Consider the following 20,250-nt stretch of genomic DNA (forward strand, 5'->3'; position numbering starts at 1 on the left):
GACAATTTTTGTTTGTTTTTGTATCGATTTATAACAGTTGTATTATAATTACCTAATTATTTGTATTATAACTACCTACGTTTCAAGCCTTAACCTTCCAGAGGTCGCGCGGTTTGCCACCGTCAGAACCACTACGCTACTGTTGGGCACGAAAAGCGAGGTTTTTTCAACAGTATTGTACAAAATACAACAATTCAGAGAGACATTTAATACCCTAAACAAAACCATTGATGAGGCTCGCATCCATCGTTCATTGTCTGAAAAAAGATTATTTACCTTATTAAATCTCAATAAAAAAGAGTTACCGTACAAAATCTTATGCATGAGGTTTCCAAGAAAAATGTAACAGTTTGTTTAGTTTGATATTCAAAATTGTTTGAATCTACCTAAAGCTTTGGTTTGAATCTCAGATATCCAAACAAACAAAAAAAAAACCTAATGAATGAAACCAATAAACCATAACTTAGTTGACATGAACTGAAAAATTGGTTTAAAACTATCAGAATTATTGTTAGATTTTACTAAAACCAAAGATAGAAACAACAATGTTATTAGTTTATTTCAAATGCATTCATGAGTTTGAAACAATTAAATTAACAAAATAGATATTTCAAACTTTGCTTTTGTCAAGAGTTGGAGTGCTTCGTGGTCTTCGATAATGTTCTTCATCGTAATATTGCATATCGTGGTCTGCGTTCAAATTTTTTTTATAGAAGTCAATGAGCGTCCTCTGACGATTTTTATTTACAAAAGTGAATTTTGCCATAGTAAATCCCATACAAATTTTTAACAGCTTGCGCTAAATTATAGTTTCACTGATTGAGATGAAATCTTACACAGTTGTTATAGGACCCAAACAGGACCTGAAAAGTGGGCTGGATTGAGAATCAGAATTTCATCCCACACTAATAATTCATTCGAAAAAATCGTAAGGCTTTTAGGGGGAGATGGTGTATCAAAATTCAAAATATTTTTTTCGAGGGAGGGAGGACATGAAGCCTTACGTAAGACTCCCTAGAAAATTAAAAAAAAAAATCAGACGGGGTTGTGTACAAGACACGACCGCATGACGTTAACTACGCCAAGTGATTTTTCGCATTTGAAGTTTAGTCGATTTTCATAGTTGCAGCCTTCCTTTATAGTTCAAACTCTAACATAATATCGTGACGGTCCCAACATTTTAGATTTTTAATTGACACCCAGTATATTGCCGTAAGATGTAGTTAACATCAAAAGAAGAATGAGCGAAGAAGCTGAAAATGGTCCCCTTTATAGTGCGCTTCCCAACCCAAAAGAATCGTGGAAGACAATATGAACGAGTTTGGTTGCGTAAGAAAGGGGTCAACATTTTCCCAATTTTCGACAGTCTATCGTCAAAAATCAAAAATTTTCTCCATTTGAGTAAAATGTTGTATAAATTTCCGACCGATTGGTGGGAAAATATTGAAAATCTACCAATAAATGGCTGAGTTATTACCATTCAAAATCTTACATAATTTCGGGGTTCATTCACAAATTTCATAACGCTGAAGGGGGTGGGTGGGTGTCCTTTAAATGTTACAGTTCATACAAAATGTGTAAAATATTCATACGAAAAGCGTTACAAGGGGGTGGGTGGGTATCAAAAATGATACTTTTTGGCGTTATGAAATTTGTGAATAAACCCTCGTGACGGTCGCAACATTTTAGCTTTTCAATTGACACCCAGTATATTGCCGTAAGACGTAGTTAACGTCAAAAGCAATAATTTTGTTGCTCAAATTGAAAAATCCTTTGTGAAAAACTTTTCACTATATCCAGCAAGTGTCGTGCAGTGATAGATTTTCAAGACGTAAAACGTTGACGTTTGTTTTCCTCTTTATGGTATTAACTATTCGTCATCAAACGTCAACATCCCACCGCAAAATCGCTAGTGTTTGGAGGGGATTTTAACCTCCAACTTGCCAAATAACCTCCAAATCATCACCTCCAAGTCAGTTCTAATACCCTCCGTTATATGAAATATGGTGGCGCGTCGATCGTCGCAAGTTTATCGTTAAACAGTCAATATTCGCGCTAAGAAATGTTGCGCTCACGCTGGCTGTGCAATAGTACAAACGTAGAAAACTTTATTTCACGGTCTCTTCTTTGGTTTCACACTAATGACATTATGGTAAACCATTACGAAAAAACTCTCCTTCAAACGATTTTTTTTTGATGATGTGAATCCGGTATAAAGAAGGACAAACACGTTTTTTAATTGTTTAATTCTCATTGTCTGAGCGTCGCACTAATATGTGATTAGTGCACTGTGTTCATACAAAATCGTTAGAATGCAGCGCCGCGCTTGAATCATTTGATTTCGAAGCGCGGCGAGTGTGAGTTGTGCGCTGTTCGGTTTGGTGTCGGTGCGACAATATTTTGTTTTGAAATTTCCTGAATCGATAACGATTACGAATTGGACCAGACAAAAATTAAATTTGACAGTCCATTGATTAATTGGAGGGGAAATAATTTCTGAACCGTCAAATTTAAGTTCGGACTCATTTTAACAACGCAAGTGAGACAGACCCTAAGAATAAAGCAATTGTGTTTCTATTGTGCTTTAAATGTGACGTGGACTAAATAAGTAACTCTATGAAGGCGTCAATCATTTTTCATATTAATACTATATTAGCACTTCCCCCAGAACTTACTTTTAAGCAAAAAATCTACTCACATCAATTCCCTTCAAATTTAAAAAGTTATTGTCTAAAAAGTATAGGGGAAAATGATTTTATTATATCTGTAAAATTGTTGCTCCAAAATTAACTTAATTTTTCCCATCAGGCTTCTGATTGATGATGCTTTCGAAGAACAAGCCTTCTTTGAAAATAAAAAATATAAATTGTCGAATTGCCCAGCCAATTTCTAACAATTATTGATTTTGATAACCTCCAAAAATCGACCGTTCTAATCGTGTTCCATATTCGTGTGAAATTTAATTATTTTGGAGAATTTTTATTATCACAAGATTGTACAATACTAGTCGAACAATGTTCAGAAAATCGATTAAAATTTCATTAATAAATTATAGTACAATTAAACAGTTATATTGCAGATGACACAAGGTTCGATACTTGGGATCACACACAGTAGCGTAGTTAAGGGGGTGCGGTGGGAGCGGTCCGCATCGGGCTCCGAGTTCATAGGGGCCCCCAAATTGTGGTAAGAATTTAGTATTATGATACTGATTCCTAGAAAACTAACACGTAAACAAGCAGTTAAAATTTAGTTTGAAGGTGACCGTGATCAGCAATGTGTAGGGGCCCCGTGGTCAATGAAATTAGTGGTTAGCTTCTAAATACCTATTCAAAATTCATTCTCGAAAACCCGGTTTAATTTTGTTATTCAGACGGACCTACCTAAATGTGCGGGGCCCATAATTGTACCTGGAAATGCTAGCCGATTTTTATTTCAATTCTAGTTGAAAAATAAATCAGTTACTATCTTCGGGAATTCAATACTAGTAGTAGAAGTCATTTTAGATGTTTAGTCTCTATTTTAATGCAAGTCTCTATTTTTAACGGTAGGCCTCGAAAGTCTATATTTCAGGCAAAACTGTCTTTATAGTCACTTTATTCTTTATTCGGCTTGCAGTAAATCTTGCTTCAAGGGTTTTCAGAGATACTTCAAAGACTATTACGCGATTTTTTCACAGGTTCTTCAGGAACTTCTTTTCAGATTCCTCGAGGAAAAACTTCAGGCATTTTTCTAGTGATTTATATATAGATCTATTCATGTATACTTATGGGATCTCATTCAGAAATGTCTCTATTAATTCCACGCCATGTCTCCAAAAAAATCTTCCGGCGTTGTTTCAAGGGATGATGAGAGAATATTTTCCATAATTTGCTACAGTAAATCCATTAGCTTCCACATGCTTCTCCTGACTATTTTGATTTCCCCAATTGTAACCTTGGTTGTAACTATATATAAAATCTTTAAAAGTTTCCTACAGGAGTTACATTAAGGAAAAAAATCCGCCTACAGTTCTTATAGAAATTCATTTGTGGATTTTTACAGGAAGATTTACGAGAATTCCTATACCAGTTCCTCCAATTATCCTTCAAGGAATTACATGGATTCCTTCAAGCATTTATCCACATTTTCTCAAGAAGTTCCTCCTGAAATTCTTACTTGTTTTATTCATGGCTTCTTTAAAAGTTCATTTGAGGTTTCACACTACAGCTAATACTACAAATATTGTAATAATTCTAATCATCTTAGCAATTCACTTACATAATCCTTCGAGACTTCGTCAAGAGCCCAAGAGTTTTTTTTTTTTTTTTTTTTTTTTTTTTTCAGAGAACGCTTTGGGAGTTCATCAAGGGTTATTTTTAAACTAAATCGAGTATCGTCATATGTTACTTTGAGATTTCGTTTCAAAATACCCCCGGATTAGAGTGCAGTGAGCTCGTGGTTCATCATTTGCCGCCACACCCCGTTTTCCTGCACACTGCTAAAGATCGTCCTAAGCACCCGACGTTCGAAGACTCCGAGTGCTTGCAGGTCCGGCTCGAGCATCGTCCACGTTTCATGACCGTAAAGGACCACCGGTCTTATCAACGTTTTGTACATGGTACACTCAAAAGGGGGATGAATCTTTTTTGACATTTGATAATAAATCTTCGAGCTGTTTAGTAGAATACCTACACCCAAAAGTTGAAACCGTCATTATAGGCGTTTTCTGCGTCTATTGATGGCGGAAAAGTGTTCTTCTGAGCGACATGACGTTTTTTAGCGTCTATTGATAGGCAGATAATCCGGTCATTGAGTCGAGCAGTTTTTACGGTACAAATGGGGAAGTACAACTTGATATGCTTTTTGAACCACGTATAACAACAAGCGGGTTTAGTGCTGTGGTATAGTATTTAGTTCTCACGCTCATGACCATGGATCGATCCTGGTTGATGTCGCATATGTATTTTTTTTCATGTGCGTGCATCACCAACACATGTATTAAAAAAGTAAGAGGTTGTTTCCGAGATACGACCGCCAAGTTGACGTTGGATAACGTTAGCTTCTTCTATTTCCTGTCTTGTCCGTCACAAACTTATGAAAGATTTCTACTTATAAAAATCCAATCAATTTTCATACTATTTGTTGCATGTCAATTCTGACGTATTATGGACATTGTGTGTAATTATTTTGGTGGTTCGGTTACCACTTCAACACCGATAGAATCGGTCGATGGAAGAAGAAGTATGAGCGGTAACTCTTGCTCCCTAAACAAAGATTCCGGTTGAACGTTAGGTCCACGCATAATCCACTAAGATTGATTTGGTAGAACTGATTGTAATCGTTTCGAAAATGCTAAAATCGTGTCAATTTTTAATATTCGTATAAAAATTTTCAAATGCTCACGATTCAAATGAAAACAGCCCTTACATGAAGTGTCATACTAATATTCTTTAGTTTTGCATTCGTTTTGCTTAACCGATTAACCGAAATTATGATATTTCGTTTAGTATGTGGTGGGTAACGCACTATCAAAGTTACCCGCATTATCAAAGATATCCTGTTTTACCAAAGACAAATTAAAGACCTTCATGTCCCTTGCAAATGCCCAAAATTTTATGGCTCATAAGGTAATCTAGAATGCCGTGAAAAGTGTACTGCGATGTGTCAAACTTGGGTACCTTTTGCACTACCGAGGGACCAAATGCAGTACTAGAAGTGGTATCCAATCTGAGCCCGAGTGCGACGGACCTGGTTTTACGGTACATGTAAACTTCAAAACGTCAAAACCTTATAACAGCAAGAAAAAACGTGCTTTTCTATGAAAAATAAGACATATCTCGATACTTCCCAATTTTTCAATAGTTTAGTCATGAGAATCAATAGTTTTCATTGTTGGAGTAGATTCGTAGAAAGATTTCCAATCGATTGGTGCACGAATCTTAATAATCTATCCCGGCGTTAGTAAGTTATTAACAGTCAAAATCTAACCACTTTTCGTGACGCGAGCGATTTTTCGTTTTTCGAAATTGTACCCCAGTATGTTGCCGTAAGACGTTATCCAACGTCAAAATAAAACTTCCACACATATGCCTCTTTTAAGTGCATGTATTGGAAGTATGGAAATACGCAAAAAACCGAGAGGGTGCAAACCAGATTCGAACCATAATCATCGGATCGACTAGCACACTGTGTATCTACTGCTCCAAACTTACCACTGAAGTGAAAAGTAACCAAAGTCGATGTGGTTTTACGTTTCATATGCATGATTGCTCATGCTGTTGATAAACATGTGTTCATGTGTTATCCCCAGCAAAATAAAGATATACAGTCAAGTCTCCTTTAAAGCGTTAATCATCGTATGTTGAACAAGTTTAATGTATATTCATAATAATTTATCACCTACCAGAGTAGCCACATTCTCTATTGTAGAACTTACTTAAGGACTGTTCATTTTATAAAGTGGACACCTTGTGCATGCTATATCTTTATAATATATCAATAGAATCGTAATCGGTTTTCTGGAAGGTCTGGAGCCAAGTATAATAGTTGAGTATACCAAAACACAATTCATTCATAAAAATTCGGATTTTTGGTATGTGAAAAATATTGTTTAAGTTTGAAGAACATCTTTTCTAGGAAGTTTTTGTCGAAACTTCTTTGTTCTTCTTTGTAAGATCTTATATTTCCATATAAGAGGAAAATAATAGTATTACGATGCACAGAAAACCGATTATGATTTCATTGATAAACTAGCTAACCCAGCGTGGCTAGTCACGTTCCATAAGAATTTTCAAGCAAAAACCTCTTTCAAAGATTAATAATGTTTATGTTCAATTGCAAAATGATAACATGGACAGAGAAATTTCTCTGTTGATTAATATGCCATTGTTGTATGAATAATAAGCTGAGACACGCATGATATTTATGAACGCAAAATCGCCCAAATTTATGCTCTAACCATACTCCACTGTTATAGTGCCGTTATTCTGATCTGAAATAGTTACAGCCTTAAATGCTGTTGTGAAATATTTCAAAAGTTCCAAAAGCTTCTATAAATTAGAGAGAAGAATCTGACTGAAAATTCTAGAATATTCTATTGAATCCCGATTAACCAGTGCTACAATTTCTGTATAGATCTTTGTGCTGCGATGGCGATCGTCAACGATATACAACGAATCGAATTGTAATTAGGGGACTATCGACTAATGAATATATCGAGTCATCGCACAGGAATGCTTTGGAAAGCTCTTTTAGGGGACCATTATAGTTACCATAAAAAAATATTTTTATTTTGCCTTCATAAGTCGATATCGAACCATGGAACATCGACTCAAGAAGGTTGTGTAAATAAAAAAAAAAACTAGAATATTCGGTCCACAATCATGTTTATCTTTCCTTTGCAAATATCTTATTTGTTTTTGAACCTTATATTGAAATGACGAAACCCGTAATGAATCACATTTTCAACTTGCATCGGAATTTAAGTGCGGTCGAACAGCATAAAGTTGGTTTGTTTACATTTTGATTACCGTCCAAGTTCATAAAACCGGAAAACTACAATGATAAAAAGATCGTGACTTTTATACGAATTAGGAAGGACAAAGCTCCGGAAAACTCTAGAACACCCTGTGCAATAGCTGTTATAGTGCTCCACAATTTGCAATAGGGTCCTAAAATGGTTAATTAAATCTTGTTTTCATTTAATAACACGAAAGATCATATTACTGCAACTACTTTAGCAATTTTCCTCGCTCAAATAACGGATATATCATATTTAAACTTTAATTTTAAAATTGGATCCATAAATGAACCTTGACACTTGAGATCATGTTTGACGTTCGCTTAGTTGACAAAAATATCACAGGGGTTTTAGTTTTAACACTGGGGTTGTTGCTATCTGACATTTCGGAAGGAACACGGAAAACAAAATACACCCGAAATTTGAGTTCAAATCAAGGAGTGTGACAAAATCTATAAAAACATAAAAAAATGTTTTTTGTGCTTAAACAAATGAAAAACATTAAAAAATTGAGTAAACATGTGTTTTTGGCCTGAACGTAAGCGTTTGGCACTAAAATTGGGACATGGCTTTAGGACCCTATTGTAATGTTGTTACATTCAAATGGACTTTTGCAGTGCTCTTAATTTGACTGTTGTTGTGCTCTTAAATTGCTGTTGTATGCTGCTCAATGAAACCTTTCAAAGCGTTACTGACAGACAGAAAACTCTGGGATTTTATATACATGATAAAAAAGATATAGCATAAACAAGGTGTCCTCTTTATAAAAAATAATAAATGAATAGTCTTTAAAACATGAAAACTCTGTGGAATCTTTTGCTGGTGCTATTCAAAGAAAACAAGATCACGGTTCTACTTTCACATTGATAAAAAAATATCGATCCAATGCTGATGAATGCTACCCAGAATGAGCCGATTATAAGAAACCGTGCCCCATATATGGGATTAAATTTTAACCATGGTTTTAGTATAATAGTAAAAGAGTTTTCTATAGATGAATCGATCATTTTGACTCAAGAACAACTTCTGCAAATTGGCTTTTAGTTTTTGCAAGCAATTTATTTTAAGAATTATGGCACCGATATGTTAATTTTAGAACAGAACGTTCAGTGGGGAGATTGTAGTAAACCGTTTGGAGAAGTCAAGAGAACATATATACTGATTTTTTTTATCATGAAAAATATGAAAACAAAATTTCATTTTTATATAACGCAATAATCTTTTTTTTATCATTTTTAATTTTGACTATCTATAAATTGTGATACGAATTAGTTGTTCAGGACAATATTTCAGAGACATTTTCGATAAGAAAGTTTTTCTAAGAACAACTTATGCTGTCCATAAAGGCCCATATTGAAAAAAGTAGGCACTGAGAAAATAGCGCTCAAACTTTGAAGTTTTTCTTTCATACAAATGTTTATAATTTTCTATTAGGGGCCGTCCATAAATAACGTAGCATTTTTCACTGATTTTTTACACCCCCCTTCCCTCTCGTACCGTTTCGTCACAAATGCTGATACTTCCCCTTGGAAAATACGTAGCATATCAAGCACCCCCTTCTTCTTCTTCTTCTTCTTCTTCTTCTTCTTCTTCTTCTTCTTCTTCTTCTTGGCATTGACGTCCTCTCTGGGACAGAGCCTGCTTCTCAGCTTAGTGTTCTTATGAGCACTTCCACAGTTATTAACTGAGAGCTTTCTATGCCAAAGTTGTCATTTTCGCATTCGTATATCGTGTGGCAGGTACGATGATACTCTATGTCCAGGGAAGTCGAGAAAATTTCCAACCCGAAAAGATCCTGGACCGACCGGGAATCGAACCCAGACACCTTCAGCATGGCTTTGCTTTGTAGCCGCTTACTCTAACCACTCGGCTAAGGAAGGCCCCCCCTTTGCATTTTTTACTAATTTTCCTCAGTGATTGGGTTGAAACAAAAAATTTGAATTCAGAAGTTCAATACAAAATTTGATATTAATTACTGACTAAAATGTAAGGATAATCTAATCTAACAGTATGATATACAGTAGCGCTCGAAAGTAATTTGGAAAACAGTTTCAAATAAACACAGTTCCTGTTACATAATTTTGGTATCTAGTTTCATATAGGCTAAATTGTATTACTTTTGCTGTTGTCACCAAGCCAAACAAGTTCACTATAGAAAATGTGAAAAAAAAAATTGATTGGATTGATGAAGCTCGTTATTGTTGAGTTAGGGTACAATATATTTTTAGTTTATTTTTAGTTAGAACAAAAATTTCGTTATTAAAGGATTGTTTTTTTTTAAATTATTCTTTGTTAGGAAATAGATTTCAATGAAAATGAACAATACAATATATTAATTCGAAATGAATTATTATCCAAATTCAAATCCATTTGGCAAGCAGTGGCCAGATATAGAAAAGATTACACTTGATATATTTGGAATGTTTGGAAAATTTTAGCGATTATTATACAAATTATTTATCTCTATTAATATTTCAGCTGAACTTCATTATCTTTCTTCATAATAAAATAAACCTACACAACCTATAATGAAACAGTTAAATAATAAAAAATTATCAAAGTACCAAGTTATCAATAAAATTGAATGATAGGGCAATTTCGATATCACTCGAATCTGTTGTCCTCATTAATATTCAGGCTATTCCATCAAGAGCATTGATACATCAAAACAAATAGATGAGTTGATTGAGTGAGATCTCCTGCAACATTGAATGCATAATACACGGTATAAATGTCTTGTTTCATGTAATATTTGCCGAAAAGAGCATATTTTATTGTCTTGAAAACGGCTGACTTTATGACTTGTTAACAAATGAGAAAACAATGTACTCCAAGTAGTTAAAGCATTGATTTTTAATTTATTTATTAAACTTTGATTTTGTTTATTTATAAATTTATCAATTAAGACACGAATATAATATAATATTTACATAACCATTTGAAGCTTTGAAAAATCTGTTTGATTGCATTTATCAAGAAAATCTAAAATTTCTCAGATTTATTTTCAATCTTGATGAATGTTTTGAAGCTGAATCATCATTTTATAAACCAAGTTTATAAGTCAAACAAAACAGAGGACAGAGCCTGCATCTCAGTGTTCTTATGAGCACTTCAACAGTTATTAACTGAAAGCTTACTGTGCCAATGACCATTTTTGCTTGCGTATATCGTGTGGCAGGAACGAAGATACTCTATGCTCTGGGAAGTCGAGAAAAATTCCAACCCGAAAAGATCCTCGACCGGTGGGATTCGAACCCACGACCCTCAGCTTGATCATGCCGAATAACTCCGCGTTTACCACTACGGGTATATGGGCCCCGTAAAGATCCCCCTCCCCCCTAAATAGCTACGTCATTTATGGATGACCCCTTACATTTCTTCCTGACATATTTAACACAACCGCATAGCTTCCTAATTTTGCTTCTAATGATCAGCAAAAAATAATAAACTTGAACACAATTCACGTTTGAAGCTGAAATTTAAATTAAAAGTTCATATGGAGACTGGTATGCCTTTATTTTTCAATATGAGACTGCACCAACTTCATATTTTCCAATACATTTTCAAACAATGTGTGTTTATTTTTATATGCATAATAAAATGCAGATTAAAATAAGTTTTATTGCACTCATTCGATAACTGTCAAGCAATGATACATAGTTTTGACATCATTAATGCTCTAAAGCATGACTTTAAATCGACAATATGTTGAGCATTATTATTATAAGTAAATTTTCTGGGATGTAGAAAAAATATTGTTCGGAAAAGATCTTCACGAGTTTTATATAGTTATGCGGCTTGGCAAACCTCTGAACGAACACCAACACCAAAAAATCCACTTAAGGGTTGAAGAAATCATTTCGTGACGCGTTCACCATTATTTTGCGATTATGTTGTGCACATAAGTTTTTTGAGAATTATTATTTATGTATATCAATTCCAAAAATATGGAAAATCTTGCTTTGGTGTAAAATGTTGAGTGCGATAATTAAACCTTATTGTAATTTCTGTAAATTCCAGTTAGGTACTATTGCATCTTCTTTACAAAAAAAAAATATAACGGTAAATGTAAATGACTGCTAATAAGAGCGGTTTTAAATTTAAAAAAAGTTTGAAATTCCAATCCCCATATCTTTCTTAGGGGTCGTCCATAAACCACGTGAACATTTTTCCTGACTTTTCAGTCACCTCCTCCCCCCTCGTGCTTTTGTGTGGTTTTGACGAATAACCCCCCGCTCGCCCAATGATCATGTGTTTCATTTGTTCATGAATGAAACAGAAATTTGAAAAATGGGAGAAGAGATATTTATGAATTGGTTTGCTATTATTAAGCGAAATGTGAGATTATAGTGTGACAAACTTCTGCAAAAATTCCTAACAAAATTAGCTTCAAAAAGATTTGTTTCTACTGCAGTGTTCCTTATTATTGTTTGAGGAATTAGTTTTCACTTAGAGATAATTTTGTATTAACATTACAGTACTAACATGTGGGGAACATTTTTTTTTTCAAATTTTGTCATAGTAATTTCCATAGAAATCTTAATCGTCTTCTAATCGTTGTTGGTAAAGAAGATATGAAATATTGAATTTTAAAACTTTTTTTTTTTAATTTGAACCATCCGACTGCTAATGAAACCTTTCAGGTTTAGTTGATGGTGGAATTTTCTTTGAAACACAAATGGGTGGACCGTGGTCTTTGGCTAGATACCTCCTCCCCGCTAAATGATAACATAGTTTATCAACGGCCTCTATTTTGATAAGTAATTGTTAAAAGAATTACGGTAATCCAGTTTGCTGTATGCACACTTAGATGTTTGATTACAATATTAGATCGTCAAATGAATCGAATCCCACAAACCCTGGGTCTCCTACTTCGAGGAGTCTCATACCGTCCCCAACCATGCGAGTAATAGGAGACCGAAATGTAAATAAATGAAAAGTAAATCAATCAGCAAACGTCAACGATAAAATTCTGCTTATAAAGCGCCCGACTGTTATAGTCAAGTGTGTTTATTTGTTTCTCCCTAATATATTACCCAATCCAACACGCACGGCATGAAATTCTATTTCCACTGCAAATGTATAAGTCATTGCCGATAATAAAGATATACAAACATATAGATTTTGACTCTGGTATAAGTAAGAAATTCCCGCAGCACCGCGTTGGTACTTTAAATATATTTATAGAACATATCATCTCACCCCTTCTCGCACTTGGCTGTCCAACGGGTGTTGTATTTTGCTCCTCTTGCAGGTTGTCCTCCGTGACAAGATGGTTCCATGTTGTGTGATGTAGAGAACTCCATACATGAGAAACTGTGATAGGCGAGTAGTGTGGGTTTAAGTTTCAGGATCCGAAGGTTGCGGTTTCGAATCCAGTCTTGTTACTATTTTTTTGTTTTTCATATTTTGGTGTCTAAGGCAAATTTCTTGTGGCGGAGCCTTGGGGCAATCGGGTATATGGGGTAGCTAACAAGGGAAGGTCACGATGTGTTACACGGGGTTTTCAACCGGACTATTTTTGTTGGATTCAACATGTCGAAATATGTGAAACCCCAAAGCCTTTCGGGTGAAGAGCCAGGGAGATGTAGTATGTTGTTAACAAAATGTTAATAAAATCTTAAATTTGTTTTACCAAATTAGGATGATAGTGTTGTCTAACACAGATCACCTAGATATAAGAAATGAATGTAATGTTTGGAATGATACTAATAAAGAAATTAAAAAGTAAGAGGTTGTTTCCGAGATACGACCGCCAAGTTGACGTTGGATAACGTTAGCTTCTTCTATTTCCTGTCTTGTCCGTCACAAACTTATGAAAGATTTCTACTTATAAAAATCCAATCAATTTTCATACTATTTGTTGCATGTCAATTCTGACGTATTATGGACATTGTGTGTAATTATTTTGGTGGTTCGGTTACCACTTCAACACCGATAGAATCGGTCGATGGAAGAAGAAGTATGAGCGGTAACTCTTGCTCCCTAAACAAAGATTCCGGTTGAACGTTAGGTCCACGCATAATCCACTAAGATTGATTTGGTAGAACTGATTGTAATCGTTTCGAAAATGCTAAAATCGTGTCAATTTTTAATATTCGTATAAAAATTTTCAAATGCTCACGATTCAAATGAAAACAGCCCTTACATGAAGTGTCATACTAATATTCTTTAGTTTTGCATTCGTTTTGCTTAACCGATTAACCGAAATTATGATATTTCGTTTAGTATGTGGTGGGTAACGCACTATCAAAGTTACCCGCATTATCAAAGATATCCTGTTTTACCAAAGACAAATTAAAGACCTTCATGTCCCTTGCAAATGCCCAAAATTTTATGGCTCATAAGGTAATCTAGAATGCCGTGAAAAGTGTACTGCGATGTGTCAAACTTGGGTACCTTTTGCACTACCGAGGGACCAAATGCAGTACTAGAAGTGGTATCCAATCTGAGCCCGAGTGCGACGGACCTGGTTTTACGGTACATGTAAACTTCAAAACGTCAAAACCTTATAACAGCAAGAAAAAACGTGCTTTTCTATGAAAAATAAGACATATCTCGATACTTCCCAATTTTTCAATAGTTTAGTCATGAGAATCAATAGTTTTCATTGTTGGAGTAGATTCGTAGAAAGATTTCCAATCGATTGGTGCACGAATCTTAATAATCTATCCCGGCGTTAGTAAGTTATTAACAGTCAAAATCTAACCACTTTTCGTGACGCGAGCGATTTTTCGTTTTTCGAAATTGTACCCCAGTATGTTGCCGTAAGACGTTATCCAACGTCAAAAAAAACATGTACATCGTAATGTTCTGAATGGCTTCAACGGATGACGCATGAATTTGGATACTAGGTTCAAATAATGACTTATTCAGTAGGTACAAGAATGTTGACACTTTTGACCGGGTTAAATCCGCTCGATAAAGGCAATAAATACATTACTTAGAAAAGAGATAACTTAACTTTATATAAAATGAGTAGTAGAAAATCGGTAAAATAAAATGGTGTTTGATTTTCGATGATGTTATTACTTTTAATAAAAGTAACATTGTTGCTAAATAAATAACTTTACTCAAGAAAATTGTTTTAAAAAGAACAAAATGTTTATTATTTATGTGTGATTTTTTGTGTATGACACAACTGACTGTTATTTTTTTAGTTTCAGTTCAGTCATTTAAAACGACAATATTTTCACTTGTCCCACTAGTTTCCAAAATTTTCAATATTTACCTTGAACTTTGGCACAAACATTAAATTTAAACATAGCATAGATTTAGTAGGAAACAATCTGAAAAATATAGTAGATCTTATTCATTTTATTTTTTTTAAGAACCCTCTCTATACGATTTCCTTTACCCATTTGTCACACGGTACCTTATTTCGATAGTCACTCAAGCAAAATGATTATCTAAATACAGGGACCGGAATCTATTATGATAATTCGCCACAAGAAATCGGGTTGAATTTCATAAATTTGCCTGAAGAACCAAAAAATAAAAACAAAATATATACTCGCGCTTATTCAGAATCGATCCAAGGACCTCCCGATTCATGAACCAGTACTAACTCCACGAACCTATCAACGGCTTGATGGGAGAAGTGACAAAAGCAATATATAAAGCGTTTTATATTGCAATATTCATTCCATTTCTCTGACATGTCCACCATCCATTTGCCGCGTGACCATTTGCCTAAGTGTGCGTTTCCGATGCCATCATTCGGCTTCGGATTGGTTGTGCAATTGTGTGGATCTGAATGTTTACTCAGATTGCTCGAATTTTCAAGTCCAATGTGCTCGATTTCAATTGACGGGTTTGCCCGTCTACGCTTAGGAGGCGAATCTTACCATCAATAGGTGGATTTAGCACCTAATACGCTAGGAGGGAAATCCGCCATCCGAATTATTTTGGGTGTATAAGTAGATGAAAAAACTGAATTTAGTACTATACCATTTTATTCCACTATAGAGTTTGTATCCTTTGACAGACACGCGTATTTCGACCTCAACTGTAAGGCCGTCTTCGTGAGTGGACTATACTGATGATACATAGTTTTGAAAATCCCTTTTTGGTAACGTAATTAGAACAGCTTTTATTCCACCAAATGATTAATGCCCTAAGTCTATAATCCATTTCAAAGCTTAGATAGTTTTCAGTTGCGGACTTTTGTGTAATCATTTACTTGAATATTTATTTATCTTGTGATAATAGTTGTTACGACGACGAACGCATTCTTTGATCGATTTTGTGTAGATTTTTGACAGTTGGAAATGTTTCATGTGCAGTTTAAGCAATTTTGTGAAAGATTTAATATATTGCAATTTTAGGGAAAACTTTCCGTTTTACGGTGCAACGAAAAGCTACCGCAGCTGTCACATCACTGATTTGCACTGGTGAATCATCAGTAGGCTTCAATGATACCTTGGTTACCGTCTTGATGATCGTTGTTTGTTGCTATTTTTCATAGCGTTTTCTCTTTCAAGTATACTATTATTGAACTGTTTGCTTCAATGATGGAATGATTTCGAAGCCTGCGGTAGAACTTTGACAGCTGCGGTCGAACTCTGCGGCTACCGCAAACCGGAAAATTTTCTTAACAACCGTAATAATCAAATAACCATGATTTACGCAGCGTTTTACGCTGTCAAGTGAATACCCTTAATATTCAACAATTGATAAAATAACATCAAATATAAAAAAGTGGACTAGACACTTAGGGGCTAAATTGATCATTATTGACCCTCTAATACCCCGGCCTTCCTTAGCCGAGAGGTTAGAGTCCACGGCTACAAAGCAAAGCCATGCTGAAGGTGTCTGGGTTAGATTCCCGGTCGGTCCAAAATCTTTTCGTAATGGAAATTTCCTTGACTTCCCTGGGCATAGAGTATCATCGTACCTGCCACACGATATACGGATGCGAAAATGGCAATTTAGGCAAAGAAAGCTCTCAGTTAATAACTGTGGAAGTGCTCATAAGAACACTAAGCTGAGAAGCAGGCTCTCTCTCAGTGAGGACGTTAGTGCCAAGAAGAAGAACCCAACCCCGCCTTTACACAGGCTACACTTTGGAATCTTGTGTAATTTTTCGTAACTCGGAAATCAATATAATTTTAAGTTTCGCTTAAACCTTGGACCATAACACACATATAGAGAAAGTGCTTTATGACCTTTGAAACTTTTTTATATTTTTGAAAAATGTTTAAAAAATTAGATTTAATTTGATAATAAATCTTCGAGCTGTTTAGTAGAATACCTATAAGTAGATGAAAAAATCGAATTTAGTACTATAGCATTTAATTCCACTAGAGTTTGTATCTTTTGCAAGATACGCGTATTTCGACCTCAAATGTAAGACCGTCTTGAGTGCCGCGTAATAGACTCGACTTCAGGTTTCATCGCCTGATAATCCTTGATCTACTGAAAAACTTTGCCGAAGACACCAACCTTCTAGCTCATTTGGATGTTGAGATATCCGTTTGAAACCAATTTTGGACCCCTCCTGTCCACGCTTTTTCCGTTGCCAAGAGAAGGGGGAAGGGTCAGGGGGATGTCTCACCCAAGAATTGTAAGACCAACTAACCGCATTTACTTCAAAATTTCTTTCAAATTAATTGATCTACTAGTCTCCAAATTGTGGTCATTTAATAATTCAAGGTTCGTCTAGGGCTTTTAAGGGTTAAAGACCGACATTCTTCTTAAAAAATACGGCAGCACCACTAAACGAACAAAAAATTTCAAACCAACTCCATCCCTATCAGGGTGATTTCAGCCATCCAAAATTATTTGCCGAAAAATCAACGTACTTGCTTATCATGTTCTTGAATTAGATAAGCTCTCTGAAAATATCACTAGTGGTAGCTGGAGAATAAAATCCAAATTACATAACTATCAGACAGATATTGGGGCTCGGGACTGTTTGGTAAAATCGCAAAAAAAAAATAACTAGCCAGGGTCTTCAAATTCAGAATAAAGGGCGAACACGAAATTATTGCGACACCGAAAATGTCATGCCAATTTTCTTATAATGTTTAGAATCAAACCAAAATGTTAGGGAAGTTACTTATTTCAAAGTTCAAGTTCATTTACTTCATAAATCTAAAGAAAAGTTAATCGATGGAGCCTTAAGTGTAAAATTGAAGGCATTTTCGCTTGATGCCCTCCATCAAAGTCTTTACAGTGTCATCCGGTACCAGTTTATCAGTTTTTTTTTTCATTTTCTTAACATGTCCTTCTCGTCTTTGCCTGTTTCTTGCTCTTCCGAAGTTCCTGCTTCATTATTGCCCAGTGCTGCTCCACCGGGCGCAGCTTCGGACAGTTTGGCGGATTCATGTCCTTTGGAACAAAATGGACTGAATTGGCCTCATACCACTCCAGGACACTTTTAGAATAGTGGCATGATTCCAAATCTGGCCAAAATTGCGGAGCTTCGTCATGCTGCTGCAAGAACGGCAGAATGCGCTTCTCAAGGCACTCGGATTTGTAGATCTCGCCATTTACTGTGTCCTTTGTCACGAAAGGCTCACTCCTCAGTCCACAAGAGCAGATGGCCTGCCAAATGAGATATTTGGAGGTGAACTTCGACATTTTCTTCTTCTTAAATTTGTCGTCCACATCGAACTTGCTCTTGCCGGTGAAAAACTCCAATCCTGGAATTTGCTTAAAATCGACTTTTATATACGTTTCATCGTCCATCACACAGTAGCCATATTTTGTCAGCATCTTCTCGTAGAGATTCCGTGCCCGAGTTTTCGCCGCCGTTTGTTGCCGCTCATCGCGGTTTGGGAAGTTCTGTACCTTGTATGTAAGTAGTCCAGCTCTCTTCTTTGCATTCTGGACATAGCTCTGCGATATGCCGATCTTTTTAGCCAAATCACGAATTAAGACGTTGGGATTTGCTTTAATCATCCGCTTCACTTTTGCCCCCGTCTTTTTGTTCTCTGGTCCCGGTTTTCTTCCAGCTCCTTTGCCGTGGTCCAACGTCAACCGCTCCTGGAACCGCTTCAACACTCTAGAGACGGTTGAATGGTGAATGTTCAACATTTTTCCCAACTGCCGGTGCGACAGGTCAGGAAATTCCGGGTGTTTGGAAATAATTTGTTCTCTCGACTCGCGTTGGTCCACCTCCATTTTCGTTGAATCGAAAAACACGACTTCGAGTTTGACAGCATGTAAGCAATACACATCAATGAGAAAGTGTGCAAAATTTGGTTGATTTTTACTCAATTGTAGAAAAGTTATGCCCTGTTGAATGTGTCGCAATAATTTCGTGTTCACCCTTGGAGAAAATTTGTTACTATCACCATACAGCAGATGAATACTTTTTCAGTGTTCCATTTCAGATGACCCTTGATTTATCTGGGTCTTTAGATAAATATCCGTTCAAAAGATGATTTGCCCAATTTTAGTACCCCAAGACAATCCGGAACAACTCCGGAACCCTATGGACCATATTCCCAAGTTTCCCGGATCAAAAACTAGAAGAGTTTACATTTTAGTGTGCTTCTCAGCATGAGAAAAGTATAAAGGTATGTTGCTTTTTGGGGGCCAGATGGCCGTAAACGGTAAACGCTCAGCTGTTCAGCAAGACCAAGTTAAGGGTCATGGGTTGAAATTCCACCGGTCGAGGAACTCTTCGGGTTGAAAATTTTCTCGACTTCGCAGGGCATAGAGTATCTTCACACCTACCGTTTTGTCTCAAATTTCGAACATGACTCATATTCCAAACAGTGGCGATTTCAAGGGTAAGAATTGATATTTTTACTATTTTTAGATGTAGAAGACTTGAATCGTAGAAGAATTGATTATCATGTGAAGAAATGTGTGTGGTTTTCTTGAAAATCTCTATAAAAAGTCTAGTATTCAGAATACGAGTCATGTTCAAAATTGGAGACAAAAAGGTACTACACGATATACACATACAGAAATGGTTAACTGTCAAAGAAAGCTTTCAGTTTATAACTGTGGAAGGGCTCATAAGAACTTTAAGATGAGAAGCAGGCTCTGTTCCAGATGGGACGTAAGGCCGGAAAACTAAAGAAGATGTTGCTTTCTACATTAAGATTTATGGTCTTTTTCAACAAAATATTTAAAAAAAAGTAAATCTCGCACCCAGAAAGATGAATTACTGTAAAGTCACTTATTTTGCAAATAATCTTAACCGCTTTCATTGACGACAATAACGAAGAGAATATTTTCAACAGCCAAAACATAATTTATTCAGCAACTTCATCAGGATCAATTCTCGCTGAAACCAGGCCGCCATCGGCACCCATCGTTAGAATTCCAATTTTATATCACTGATCGCTACTTTTCGATCAAACTTAAAGGTGGTCCTTTCGTTTTTCTCAGATTGGTGGACCCCTCGTACGCCAGCTAGCTAAACAGTTTGATAAAAAGCCAATTTTTTCACAAATCTTGGGTATTTCTTCACGTGGTATGTCTCATATTTCACTTGGAACACATAGCAAACTTAGTGGCATCGTATAGAGAAAGGATATAGCTTTCATTTGAAGATAAAAAATATTGGCCGCCATCTTGAATTTTGTTAGAAAAATCGTTTTTGCACCATTAGCGCACCGCTAGTTTTGAATTCTGAGCTCACCATCAGAAAGCTGAGGAAAAATTGCGTAAGATAGGCTACAGAAACAAGGTGAGCAATAGTATTTACCCTATGAAATGAACGATTTTCTAAACCATGTTCTACGATTTTGACGAATACGGCGAGTGCAATCAATGCAAACCATATTTTT

This window comes from Aedes aegypti, chromosome 1 (genome assembly GCF_002204515.2).
Source record: "Aedes aegypti strain LVP_AGWG chromosome 1, AaegL5.0 Primary Assembly, whole genome shotgun sequence".
In the NCBI taxonomy this organism is placed as follows: Eukaryota; Metazoa; Arthropoda; class Insecta; order Diptera; family Culicidae; genus Aedes; species Aedes aegypti.